Source organism: Pyrus communis, chromosome 14 (genome assembly GCF_041283825.1).
Source record: "Pyrus communis isolate YQ-2024b chromosome 14, ASM4128382v1, whole genome shotgun sequence".
Lineage (NCBI taxonomy): Eukaryota > Viridiplantae > Streptophyta > Magnoliopsida > Rosales > Rosaceae > Pyrus > Pyrus communis.
In genome coordinates, this window is record NC_142578.1 from 840,948 (window position 1) to 855,085 (window position 14,138).

Consider the following 14,138-nt stretch of genomic DNA (forward strand, 5'->3'; position numbering starts at 1 on the left):
GACATGAACTTAAAAATAAACACCCCTTCGAAAGTTATGACATGTCCCGTGTCATAAAACCCTTTTTTCAAAGCAACCCAATAGTTTGTCTACAAACATAGCCCTCATATACATTCGTATTAGTAAGCAAAAACACACTTAACCACAACTAACACAAGGCAAGTAGGCAAAGAATATGGAATGGTGACAACATAAACACAAAATGAGGAAAGAACACAAACCACACTAGGTTGCCTCCTAGTAAGCGCTTTATTTAATGTCTAGGCAAGACATGGTAGCTTGTTCACGGTGTTGTAAACTCAAGAAAATCTACAACTTGATAAACTTGCTCTTCCTCCACTTTCTCCAAATATGGTTTCAATCGCTGCCCATTGACTTTAAAAGAGGTGCCATTCTTCATGTTCTCTATCTCCACAGCTCCGTGGGGAAATGTTTGCAGCACCTTAAATGGTCCCACCCACCTAGACTTCAATTTACCTGAAAAAAGTCTCAAACGTGAGTCATACAACAGTACTTTCATACCTTGGTGAAACTCCTTCCGTAGGATGGCCTTGTCATGATAGAGCTTAGTCCGTTCCTTGTAGATTTTGGCATTCTCATATGCTTCATTTCTGAGTTCTTCCAACTCATTAAGTTGGAGCTTCCTTGCTATTCCAGCATCCTTGTAATCAAAGTTGAACTTCTTGATGGCCCAATATGCACGGTGTTCAAGCTCCATTGGCAAATGACAAGCTTTCCCAAACACAAGGCGATAAGGACTCATGCCAATGGGGGTCTTATATGCTGTTCTATATGCCCATAGTGCATCATTCAACCTCAGTGACCAATCCTTCCTTGTAGGGCTTACGGTCTTTATCAAAATGTTCTTGATCTCCCTATTGCTAATCTCCACTTGTCCTGAGGTTTGAGGATGGTACGGGGTTGCCACTTTGTGGTTGATGTTGTACTTTTTCATCAAGGATTCAAAGGGTTTGTTGCAGAAATGGCTGCCACCATCACTAATAATAGCTCTTGGGGTTCCAAACCTACAAAAAATCATATCTTTAAGAAAATTCAAAACAACCTTATGATCATTAGTTATTGTAGCAATGGCTTCAACCCATTTGGATACATAATCTACTGCCACTAATATGTATAAGTAACCAAAAGAGGATGGAAATGGTCCCATGAAATCGATTCCCCAAACATCAAAGAGCTCCACCACCAAAATGTTGTTCAATGGCATCTCATTTCTTCGGCTAATGTTCCCCATTTTCTGGCACCTATCACACTTAGAACAAAAATCAAAAGCATCTTTGAATAAAGTAGGCCAAAAGAAACCAGATTGTAAAACCTTTAGAGATGTCTTTTTGGCACCAAAATGTCCTCCACATGCCAATGTATGGCTGAACGTTAGAATGCTTTGTTGTTCACTCTCTGGGACACACCTCCTAATGATTTGGTCAGGGCAATATTTAAACAAATATGGTTCGTCCCAAACGTAGTGCTTTACTATGGCAAGGAACTTCTTTCTTTCCTGAAAAGAAAGGTCATTTCTAATTATACCACAAACAAGATAATTAACAAAATCAGCATACCATGGTTCTTTTTCTTGAATAACAAGGAGTTGTTCATCTGGAAATGATTCATTTAGAGGCAAAGGTTGTCCAACTCCATGGTTTTCATTGAGCCGTGACAAATGGTCAGCCACAACATTATCACTTCCCTTCTTATCTCGAATTTCCAAGTCAAACTCTTGTAGTAAGAGTATCCATCTAATTAAGCGTGGCTTAGCATCCTTTTTTGTCATCAAGTACCTAAGGGCTGCATGATCAAAAAACACAATAACTTTAGATCCAACAAGATATGACCGAAACTTCTCTAAGGCAAAAACAATAGCAAGCAACTCCTTTTCAGTTGTGGAATAGTTAAGTTGAGCATCATTTAGAGTCCGGCTTGCATAGTAGATCACGTGTGGGAGCTTGTTCACCCTTTGCCCTAAAACTGCACCAATAGCATAGTCAGAGGCATCACACATTAATTCAAAAGGTAAAGACCAATCTGGTGCCATAATAATAGGGGCCGAGGTTAATTCATGTTTCAAAGTATTGAATGCATCCATACAAGCTTTATCAAAATGAAATACAACATCTTTAGCTAACAGATTGCATAATGGACGAGTGATCATTGAAAAGTTCTTAATGAAACGACGATAAAAACCCGCATGTCCCAAAAAACTTCTTACTCCCTTAACGGTTGTGGGAGCTGCCATATTGGTGATGATGTCAATTTTGGCTTTGTCCACCTCCATTCCTTGGCTAGAGATTACATGCCCCAACACAATTCCTTGTTTCACCATAAATTGGCACTTTTCCCAATTGAGAACCAAATTTGTTTCCTGACATCTTTGAAGTACTAAAGAGAGATGGTTAAGACATTCATCAAAAGAGGAACCAAACACTGAAAAGTCATCCATAAATACCTCAATGAATCTTTCTACCATGTCAGAAAAGATTGCCAACATGCATCTTTGGAATGTTGCTGGAGCATTGCAAAGTCCAAAAGGCATTCTCCTATATGCAAATGTGCCAAACGGGCAAGTAAAGGTAGTTTTCTCTTGATCCTCCGGAGCAATTGCAATTTGATTGTAACCTGAGTACCCATCAAGAAAACAATAGTGTGAGTAACCTGCCAATCTCTCAAGCATTTGATCTATGAACGGCATAGGAAAGTAATCTTTTCTAGTGCTAGAATTCAATTTCTTGTAATCGGTGCAAACACGCCAACTAGCCGTGGGTTTTGTGGGCACAAGCTCTTTGTTTTCATTCTTCATCACCGTGATTCCCACCTTCTTAGGTACCACCTGAATAGCACTCACCCATTTGCTATCAGAAATGGGATATATGATCCCCACATCTAATAACTTCAACACTTCATTCCTCACAACTTCCTTCATGTGTGGATTGAGCCTCCTTTGTGGTTCACGGGTTGACTTTGCTCCTTCTTCCAAAAGAATCCTATGCATGCACATGGTAGGGCTTATTCCCTTGATATCTGCAATAGACCAACCAATAACTGATTTGAACTCTTTTAACACCCTAATTAGTTTATCTTCTTCATTTGGGTTGAGGTCAGAAGTTATGATAACTGGAAGAGTTTCAAATTCAGCTAGATATGCATACTTTAGATGTGGTGGAAGTGGTTTAAGTTCAAGTGTTGGTGCCTTAACAGTGGAAGGGGTTAAATGTGACCTTGATGGTTCTAAAGGCTCTAAAAGAGGTAAAATATTCAAAGGATACGGTGCCAATGCTTCTAAGGCAGCTACCTCTTCCATGAGTGCATCTTCTTCATCAAACTCATCTTGAGATTGGCTCAAAATAGTTTGTAATGGTTCATTAGATTGTGCCTGCAAGAACTTAGAGAAAACAAGCGAATCAAGCATATCAATGGCATAACAATCAAGAGATGAAGAAGGATGTGAAAGAGACTCAAACACTTTGAATTGAACGGTCTCTCCTAGCACTGTCATAGTGAGGAGTCCATTTTGCACATCAATGATGGTCTTGGCCGTGGCCATAAACGGTCTCCCAAGCAAAATAGGCAACTCTCGGTCATGTATAGGAGCTTCTTCCATGTCTAACACTACAAAATCCGCAGGCAAGATTAGTTTATCAATTTGAACTAGAATATCCTCTACTATACCTCTTGGATATTTCACGGATCTGTCCGCAAGTTGTAATGAGATGGTGGTGGCTTTCAATTCCCCCAAACCTAGTTGAAGGTACACGGAATAAGGCATTAAGTTGATGCTAGCACCTAAGTCAAGCATCGCCTTCTCTACCTTCTTGTCCCCTATGGTGATGTTGATAGAAAAACTTCCTGGATCCTTGAGCTTTGGTGGAAGTTTTCTTTGCAACACGGCACTTACATTCTCGGACACCACTACCTTCTCATGTGGTCCATACTTCCTTTTGTAGTTGTTTAACTCTTTGAAGAACTTCCCATAAGCTGGCATGTTCCTAATGACATCAAGCAAAGGTAAGTTAACATTCACCTTACTTAGAATATCAAAAATCTCTTTAAATGACTTATCCTGCTTGCTCTTGGCAAGTCTTCCAGGGAATGGTATTGGTGGAGTGTAAGGTTTCTCGGCTTTGTGAAGATTTGGTGCTTCAAACGAGGGAGTAGCATGGCTTGGTTCCTCATTTTCTCCTTGAGTAACCCCTGCATTCACATGATCAGATTCATTAGTAACTTCATTGCCAACTCTATTATTGATAACCTTACCACTTTTAAGTGTAGTGATTGCTTTGGCTTGCTCTTGGTTCCTTTGGAGTATCACGGGTTGGCTTGGAAACTTTCCAACCTCTCTTTGGCTCAAGGTATCTGCAATCTGCCCCAATTGTGTCTCCATTTTGGTTAGAGCCGCCGAATGTTGTTGGAGAGTGCTATTGGTGGTTTGTTGGAATTGCAAGGTATTTTGGGCTAACAATTTAACCGTATCCTCAAGAGTAGGTTTTGGTTGGAAGTTTTGGAATTGATTGTTGTTCTTCCACGAAAGATTGGGATGATCTCTCCAACTTGGGTTATATGTATTGGAATACACATCATTCCTTGGCCTTTGATTGTAAGAATTCATGAGGTTCACTTGCTCTTGGACATACTCGGGGTAAGCCTCCTTAGATGGACATTGATGAGTAAGGTGGCTTGGTATGTTGCAAATGGCACACACTTCACTTGCTTTTGGCACCATGTTGAGCACGGATTCAAGCTTCTTTTCTAGGTTAGCTACCTGCAAAGAAAGATCATGATTAGAGCTTGTTTCATATACTCCAACTCTCTTACCCCTTACATCTTTGTGTTGAGCATTAGATCCCAACATCTCATAAATGTTATATGACTCTTGAGCATTCTTTTTCTTCAAAGCTCCTCCTGCTGCATTATCAACAGTTGATTGACATGTTTGGGTTAGTCCATCATAGAAAATTTGCATTTGCAAGTGAAGAGGTAACCCATGGTGTGGACATTGCAACAACAGGCCTTTAAAGCGCTCCCAACACTCATTGAAAGGTTCTCCATCATCTTGTTTAAAGTTGAAGATTTGTCCCCTTAATGTGGCTGTCTTTTGAGTGGAAAAGAACTTTTCCAAAAACTTCTTAGCCACGGCATCCCATGTGGTGAGTGAACCAGGTACTAGAGTCATTAACCAACCCTTGGCCCTATCTTTCAAGGTGTAAGGGAACACTCTCATCCTCAGATTTGCTTCACTTACTCCCTGTAAAGGTAAACCACTCACAACATTGTAAAATTCTTTAATATGAGCTAAAGGATCTTCATTAGGTAAGCCATAAAAAGAAGGAAACATATGGAAATGTGAAGATTTAAGATCATAGTTTCTAGCTTCTGTGGGCAGCAAGATGCATGAAGGTGAATTTGGTATGATTGGTTGAGCAAAATCCTCCAAAGCTCGAAGATCATCTTGGTCGCCCGCCATCTCTTCTTCTCTTTCCCAATTAAAGTGCTCTGATCCTTCACTTGTTGGACTAGACGGTTTCCCTTCCTCTTCTTCACGGACAATGGAGGAACTTGTTGGCACAAAGCTTTCCAAAGTGTTGCCCTTTAACCGTTCAATTCTTTGGCCTAATTCAGCAAGTCTATTTGACATATACTACCTGAAACAAGATAAAACAAGTTTTGAATAAAAATCAGAAATCTACTTAAAATGAAAAGAACAAGGTTTAATATCAAAACAAGCAATTATAAGGGACTGAAATCAGTCCCCGGCAACGGCGCCATTTTTGTTGAGGGTTTTCCTTCTTCGTGCTAAAATAGGTTTAGTATAATGGCACAAGTAAGGGTGTCGAATCCACAGGGACTAATTGGACCTATATAATCACTTGTTTTGCAAGAACTCTTTACTAGAGAAATAAAACTAATCAATGTAGACAGATTTGTTGTTGTAACTTGAAAGCATAAGGAAGTGGAGTAAACACAAAATGAATGAATCAACAGCTAATAAAATTAGATAGTACCAATGGAGATGAAGCTAGGGATTCAATTTTACCATTGCTAACCAAAGGCCATGCTTGTTGAATCAGATTATACTCATCCATCTACCTATTTCTTGAGTTTGTTTCACTTAGATATGATCAACCATATGATGTGTGGATTTGATCAAATGTCTCTAATCATGAGCCTAATTGTGATGTGCAACTTTGGTTCCTAATCAAGAATATGTAGTGCACAAGAAACTTTCACAAAACCAAAGGGAACACTCGGCAGGATGTTTGCAAAACATTCCCTTCATTCATTCACATATCCACCAAGATTATGCATGATGTGTGCTTTAATCTTGGCTAAACAACCTGTGGTTAATTCAAATGATGATCAAGCATTAAAATCAACACACTAAGTCACAATTAAATCGGAGAATGAAACAAGAAATAGATAGATTAAATGAGAATTCTGAATTAACTACATGGCAATCTTGCAAGGCTACATCGAATCCCTAGAGAGAGATTAGTTACACTTCATGTTTACAAAAGGTTTGACAGAAAAATATATAACATGAGTGAACATAGGATTAAGAAGAAAGAACCCTTGAAGCAAAACTGATGTTGAAATCCCTTAAGAGTTGCCTTCGGTGTTGGTGCTCCAAGTGTGTTATAAATGAAGGTGGAGCGGCTAAGGTTGAATGGTTTCTGCGAATGGGAGAGTGTATGGAATGAAATGAAGCCGAGAAGAGATTGTGTAGAAATGGAAGGGGATTTGAGGCAAAGGGGAAGATTGGATGTGTTTGTGGTATCTTGTGTATGAAAATGAGATGTGTTTTTGTGTATGAATGCATGGGTTTTTATAGGGGGAATGGGAGAATATGTGGATGATTGTTTAAGAGTGAATGTGGCTGTTATGATTGAGAGTGCATGTGGATGAAATAATGATGGAAAAACAGCTAGGTTGTTGGTGGAAAGGCAAGGGAATGCACGGCATTGTGTGTGGAATTGCATGTGAATGCTGTTTTGGTGCTGAAAATGCATGTGAGTGCATGTTTTGGTGCTGGAAATGCAAAAGGGAGTTGGAAAGGTAATGGGAGTGCACGGCATTGAGTTATTGTTGGTGTGTGAATGCATGTGTTGAATGATTAAAGTGCATGTGGGTGAATATGTGGCTGAAATGATGAAGTAGGAAGGTGGAAATGCATGTGAAATGCTGGAAAAGGATTGGGAAGTGCTCGGCAAAGGTAAGTGTTTGGTTATGGGTGCATGTGTTGGATTGGTGGTGCAATGATGAAAGAGTAATTGCATGTGTGTGTGAATGGTGGTAGCTAGGGTGAATTATGATGAATGCATGTGGAATAAAGATGGAGAAGGTGGTGTAATGATGAAGTGGAATGGCTGAAAATGCAAGGGGGAGTGCAAGGCACGGCAATGGGTGTTTCTTGATGGTTTTGGGGTTGTGATGCATGTGAATGCATGTGGCTAAGGGTTGTTGATTGGGCTAGAGGTTTTGCATGGCTCAAAGGATTGTTTGATTGGGCTAGGCCCTTTGTTTTATGTCCAAAGTGCATACAAGGCTTTCAAATTCGTCCAACACTTTGGCTCCAAGCATATGCTATCCACTCCATGCCCAATTTTGCTCCAAAATGCTCCAAAATGCATCTTTTTGCTTCCTTAGCCATATGAACCTAAAAACACACGAAAATGGCTTAAACTACTAAAACAACTATGAATTAACAACATAGATGCACGAAAATAAGCTAAGTAAGTCGCCTAAATATGCTCCTATCATGCATCACCCACAAAGCCAGCTCCTGCTGGGCCTTGTCCCGTGCACCCTCATTCGGCCCAAACGAAAACCCAGTTGCGGCTAGGGGATTTCTTCCACCCCGTGGCCTGCAGCCATGACCCGAGGTCCTTTTTTTTTGGGCCTTACCTTATACTTAAGGCAGCCAACCTGTGCCCCTTACCCACGACACCAAGCCCAAATTATTTTGAGGCTATATTTTTAATCCAATAATATTATTTTAATATTATCTAGCTTCTACAATCGACCTCGTATGACCCGATTTATTGAATTAATTAAAAGTGACTTGCAGTCCATTAATCTGATAATGAATCCAAAATTATTGACCTCAAGATCACTTTTGGGCATTAACGATTCAATAATTTATTTTTATACTTGAGTTCTCGAAGAACCTCAAATCCACTATATTCAAATTAGTATCTTGCATTATGTGTTTCTTGCAGGAACCTCTCATTATGAACTAATTGTTCATAAAACTAAATTGAACCTGTAGTTTCAAATTTAGTGCCTTTGAAACCCGAAGTTTTCATTCAAAACATACCACATGAAACCTGTAGTTTGCATGCTTAAATTAAACCAATACATGTCTATAAAACCTGTATGTTCAACGATATATGTCTATGGCTTACCATATGACTACTCACGTTTTTCCCTCTGTTTTAGGGACATGTCAAACTTGAACAAGCTCGATTTCTCCGCTCTAGAAGTCTCTGGAAGAAACTATCTAAAGTGGGTTCAAGACGTGAAGCTCCATTTAACTGCAAGGGGCATTAGAGCCACCATCGAGGCACCTATCACCGATAAACTTGTTGACGAAGCTCAGAAGGTTACTGCAATGATCTTCATTCAAAGACACATCCATGATGCATTGCAGACTGAGTATCTCGCTGAGGAGGACCCATCCTTGCTCTGGCTGACCGTTTCGATCACCAGAAAGACATATACTTGCCTGAAGCAAGACACGACTGGCAGCATCTTCGCTTCTAAGACTTTAAGTCCGTGAATGAATACAACTCTGAAGTTTGTAGAATCCATTCTTTGTTGAAATTCTGCAAAGTGGAACTAACCCAATCAGATCTCTTGGATAAGACCTATTCGACTTTCCATGCCACCAATATTGTCCTGCAGCAACAATATAGGGCATAAAAATTCACCAAGTTTTCATATTTGATCTCTGCTTTACTTCTCGCTGAAAAGAAAAACCAGATTCTGATGAAGAATCATCAAGCTCTACTCACTGGCTCGAACGCTGCGCCTAAAGCGCATGCGACTTATTCGAGCAGCTATCAACAATGAAAAAATCATCGTGGCCATGGCAATGAGCAACAAGTCTAACCACGGGCCCAAGGTCAACAGAGTGCCGCACCTAAGGTAAAAAATGTAACCTAGCAGCGTCCACCACTTGCCCCTAAGGCCCCAAACTTCAAGAACAAGGGCAAAACTCCCATTCAGCCCGCTTCTACTGAACTGGACATGGGTTATCGCTGTGGATCAAGGGATCATTGGTCACACGTATGCCGAGCTTCCCCTGAGGCTATTGCCAAGTATCATTCTCGTCATGAGTCTAACTTTGCACATGTGGATCATTCGAAAAATGCAACTACATCAATAGAGATATCAGATTTTCAGGAGGTGTCAGCGCCTATGGTGAATAAATTAGACATGTTTTTAGGGTGTTTACCCCTAGTGGACGAACCCACTAAGAGTGGTCGGCCCTACCCCCTATTTTGCTAGGTTTATGGTTTAATTTTGAACAATTTTCCTAAGTATTTGGAATAATTTGTTTGGTTTTGGTTTGAATAGATTGTTATTTGAATGGATATTATTATCTCTAATTGCTTAATTGAATGAATGGATTTATCTATGCATGTGACCAATTCAATCAATTTATTTCTAGGTATGTCTAGTGGGGAAGTTAGTTGTCTAGTAGATAGTGCAACCACGCACACCATCTTGCATGAAAAACACTATTTTACTAACTTCATTCCCAAGAAAGCTCATTTGACAACTTTCTCAGGCTCATCCAACCTGATTGAAGGATACGGAAAGACACGTATGATGTTGTCCAATGGTACAATTCTGACCATTAAGGAGGCACTCTACTCTCCACGTTCCGGAAGAACGTTGCTGAGTTTTAAAGATATTCGAGATAATCAATATCATCTTGAAACCACTGAAAATCCTGGTTTTGAATTTCTTTGTATCACTTCGTATGAATATGGCCAGAAGCATATTCACAAAAAGTTGGAACACTTGTCGAGTGGGTTGTACATCACAACCATTTGCAGCATAGAAGCCCACAGTGTGGCCGGCCTTATGCCTGAGTTCCAAGACACTTTGTTGCTTTGGCATGACCATTTGGGACATCCTGGACGTGACATGATTCGTCGTATTCTCAAATCTTCACGCGGGCATAAGTTACATCCCTATATTGGACTCCTGCCATGCAAAGTGTGTTCTTTAGGGAAGTTGAATACTCAACCCTTGTATACAAAGATTATTCACGACCCACCTAAATTTCTTCAGATGATTCAAGGAGACATTTGTGGACTTATCCAACCAATCTGCGGACCATTTAGATACTTTATGGTGTTGGTTGATGCATCGACACAATGATTACATGTTTGCTTATTATCCACACGCAACGCCGCGTTTGCTAAACTCCTAGCTCAAATCATTAAGCTAAGGGATCACCACACTGATTATCCGATCAAGTCAATTCGACTGGATAATGCTGGAGAGTTTACGTCACATACTTTTGACGATTATTGCATGTCAGTAGAGATTGATGTGGAATATTATGTGCCCCATGTTCACACCCAAAACGGCCTGGCATAAGCTTTCATAAAGTGCCTTCAATTGATAGCTCAAACTTTGGTTATGAGAACCAAACTGCCGGTATCTGCCTGGGGCTATGCAATATTGCACGCAGTTATGTTGGTCCGCCTAAGGCCCACCGCTACCCAACCATATTCACTGTTACAGTTGGTCACTAGATATGAGCCTGACGTCTCACATTTACGAGTGTTTGGGTGAGCCATTTATATGCCAATAGCGCCACCGCTACGTACCAAAATGGGTCCTTAGAGAAAAATGGGAATCTATGTTGGTTATGATTCGCCATTAATTGTTCGATACTTAGAACCCTTGACAGAAGATCTATTTATCGCACATTTTGCGGATTATCACTTTGATGAGACAGTCTTCCCGTCGTTAAAGGGAGATAAGCATGCTAACGTTCCCGTAGAACGCCGCGAATTGTCGTGGTATGCTCCCACTATGTCTCATTTAGATCCTCGCACTGCCCAATCTGAAACTGAGGTACGACGAATTATAGATCTTCAGCGCATTGCTCAAAGCATGCCGGATGCTTTTAATGATCTAGCTAAGGTGACAAGATCACATATATCTGCTGCAAACACACCTGCAAGGATAGATGTACCCCGCGTATGTCAATAACCCGCCTGGGAAGGCCAGACCGTCCCTGAAGGTGGGGAGGCCGCACCCTCCACGCGGCAAGGTACATTGGCGGCTAGCCAATCACCTGCTCCGACCCTAAAGCGTGGCAGACCCCTTGGTTCAAAGGATTCATAATCTCGGAAGAGGAAAATGGCACAAACTAGTAACCCTAGTTTGAATCCGACCATCACTCACTCATCCGTTCCAATGCATGAAGTTATTCTAGATTACGGTGATGCTTAAGATGAAACATGCCGACCTCCCGAGAATCGTGAAATTTCGGTCCACTACACAGTATTGGATAAGGCTTGGAATAGGAATGAGATGATCGTCGATGATGCATTCTCGTACTTAGTAGCTACTGACATCATGCTTAGCGATGACATTGAACCATGTTCCATTGATGAATACCGACGTAGAATCGATTGGTTAAACTGGAGATAAGCAATCCAGGTCGAACTCGTTTCGCTCGCGAAACGTAAGGTATTTGGACTTATCGTTCCTACACCACCATGCATGAAGCCTGTTGACTACAAATGGGTTTTCGTGAGGAAGCGTAATGAGAAGAATGAAATAGTGCGATATAAAGTAAGCCTCGTAGCGCAAGGCTTTTCTCAGCGCCCTGGGATTGATTACGAGGAGACGTATTCCCCCGTAATGGACGTTATAACGTTCCGCTACCTAATCAGTTTTGTAGTTTCTGAAAAACTGAATATGCAGTTTATGAACGTGGTAACCTCGTATCTCTATAGGGATCTAGATACGAAAATATACACGAAAGTTCCAGAAGGACTTCCATTGACTGGCACAAATAGTTCTAGATCACGGAACACTCTCTCAATTAGGTTGAAAATGTCACTTTACGGATTGAAACAATTTGGGCAAATGTGGTATAATCGTCTGAGTGAATATTTGACAAGTCAGGGTTATGTGAACAACGAACTATACCCATGTGTGTTTATAAAGAAGTCACATTCCAGATTTGTAATCATTGCAGTTTATGTCGATGACATGAATCTCATTGGGACTCCCGCAGAGCTTGAGGAAATTGCTGCACACTTGAAATCGGAATTTGAGATGAAGGATCTTGGGAAAACTCGATATTGCCTCGGCCTGAGGATCGAGCATTGTTCGGATGGAATCCTAGTACATCAATCAAACTTTACCCAAAAGGTGTTGTGTTGTTTTAATGAGGATAAAGCGAAACATTCAAGTACACCCATGATCGTTCGGACTTTAGATGCTCAACGAGATCCCTTCCATCCAAATGAGGATGAGGAAAAGATTTTGGAACCCGAAGTTCCTTACCTAAGTGAAATTGAGGCTTTATTATACTTGGCTTAGTGCATTAAACCTGACATCTCCTTAGCTGTGAATCTATTGGCAAGATACAACAATGCGCCCATACTCAGGCACTGGAATGGTGTTAAAGACATTTTCCACTACCTCAAAGGTACAACGGATTTTGGCTTGTTCTATACCCGCAAATCTCCAAATGTTGTCACCCCCTATGGTACTCAGATTGATTCTCACCTTGTTGGTTACACAGATGTTGGATAACTGTCTGACCCACATAGAGCACGTTCTTAAACAGGTTGTGTCTTTACCGTTGAAGACACCGCTATATCTTGGAGGTCTACTAAGCAAACGCTAGTTGCGACTTCGTCTAACCATGTTGAGATTCTTACCTTACATAAAGCATCTCGTGAGTGTTTTTGGCTGAGAGAAGTTATGAGACACATTCAAAGCACTAGTGGTCTTACATCAGTCGTTGACTTTCCTACGACGATCTTTGAAGACAATGCAGCATGTATCGAGCAGTTGAATAAGGGATACATCAAGGGAGACAACACTAAGCATATATTGCCGAAGTTCTTTTACTCACACCAGCAGTAGCAGCATCAGAACATTGAAGTCAAGCAAATCTGTTCTTAGGACAACCTGGCCGATCTCTTCACCAAGTTGTTGCCCAAGTCTGCTTTTCAGAAGCTTGTCCAAGGAATTGGTATGCGTAAATTATCTGAGTTGAATCACTTGTAGTTCTCTTATTTAAAAGTTATGTCTAACTTAGGGGGAATATCTAGAAGCATACTCACATGATCTTAATGTACTATTTTTCCTACGATTAGGAGCATTTTTCTCACTGGGTTTTTGCTACCTAACGAGGTTTTAATGAGGCACCCATCTTGGGATGATTATACTCCGTTGAGTTCTCTACCTTCGTCCAGTTTGACGTTTGTTTAAAGACATTATGCATACTTCTCATTTTTCTCCTTTGTCTATGGGTTTTCCCCATGCCTTGGGTTTTACCATAGTGAGGTTTTGTGAGTTTTACTACAAATGCATACTTCACTTAAATTTGAGACTCGCGATCACCCGTTGTGCTGATGACTTCATCAACTATTCTACCTTATCTGCTAAAGATCTGATGCGATGGTTTGTTGTGTATTTACACACTCAAGAAAGAGTGTTGCAGTCATATTTAGAATAGGAATGTGATTGTCTAAATTCTAGGAGATATGGGAAAGTATCTTATATTCCTATTAGGACTAGATTACCTATTAAATGCTGTAATCCTAAAGGGAAAGGTTTTTAACTATCCAACTACTATAAATAAAGGCACAATGGGGTGAATCATACACACCTCACAATTAAATCAATCTTTCTTCTCTCTTATTGTGGCCGGCTTCTCTCTCTCTCTCTAAACCCTAGACCGTTCAATCAAATAGACCTACAACATAATATATATTTTCGGGGCAATTCCATCTAGCACAATAGGCCCATAAAACAGTAATAATTCCTCCATGTTATTACATGTGAGTGAATAACATCGCATGTTAGTGCATCAGTCACACTAAAAAACTTCTATGTTCCCACTCCAAGGATCATAGTTGCTG

At 40.5% G+C, this 14,138-nt stretch overlaps 1 non-coding gene across 1 annotated transcript; it reads left to right on the forward strand.

Moving 5' to 3' along the window:
• The first annotated feature begins 4,988 nt into the window (after positions 1-4,988).
• Positions 4,989-5,099, forward strand: LOC148691054 (small nucleolar RNA R71). The gene has a single exon (XR_015956072.1). It is a non-coding gene; the product is annotated as a small nucleolar RNA R71 (small nucleolar RNA).
• Positions 5,100-14,138: the final 9,039 nt, after the last annotated feature.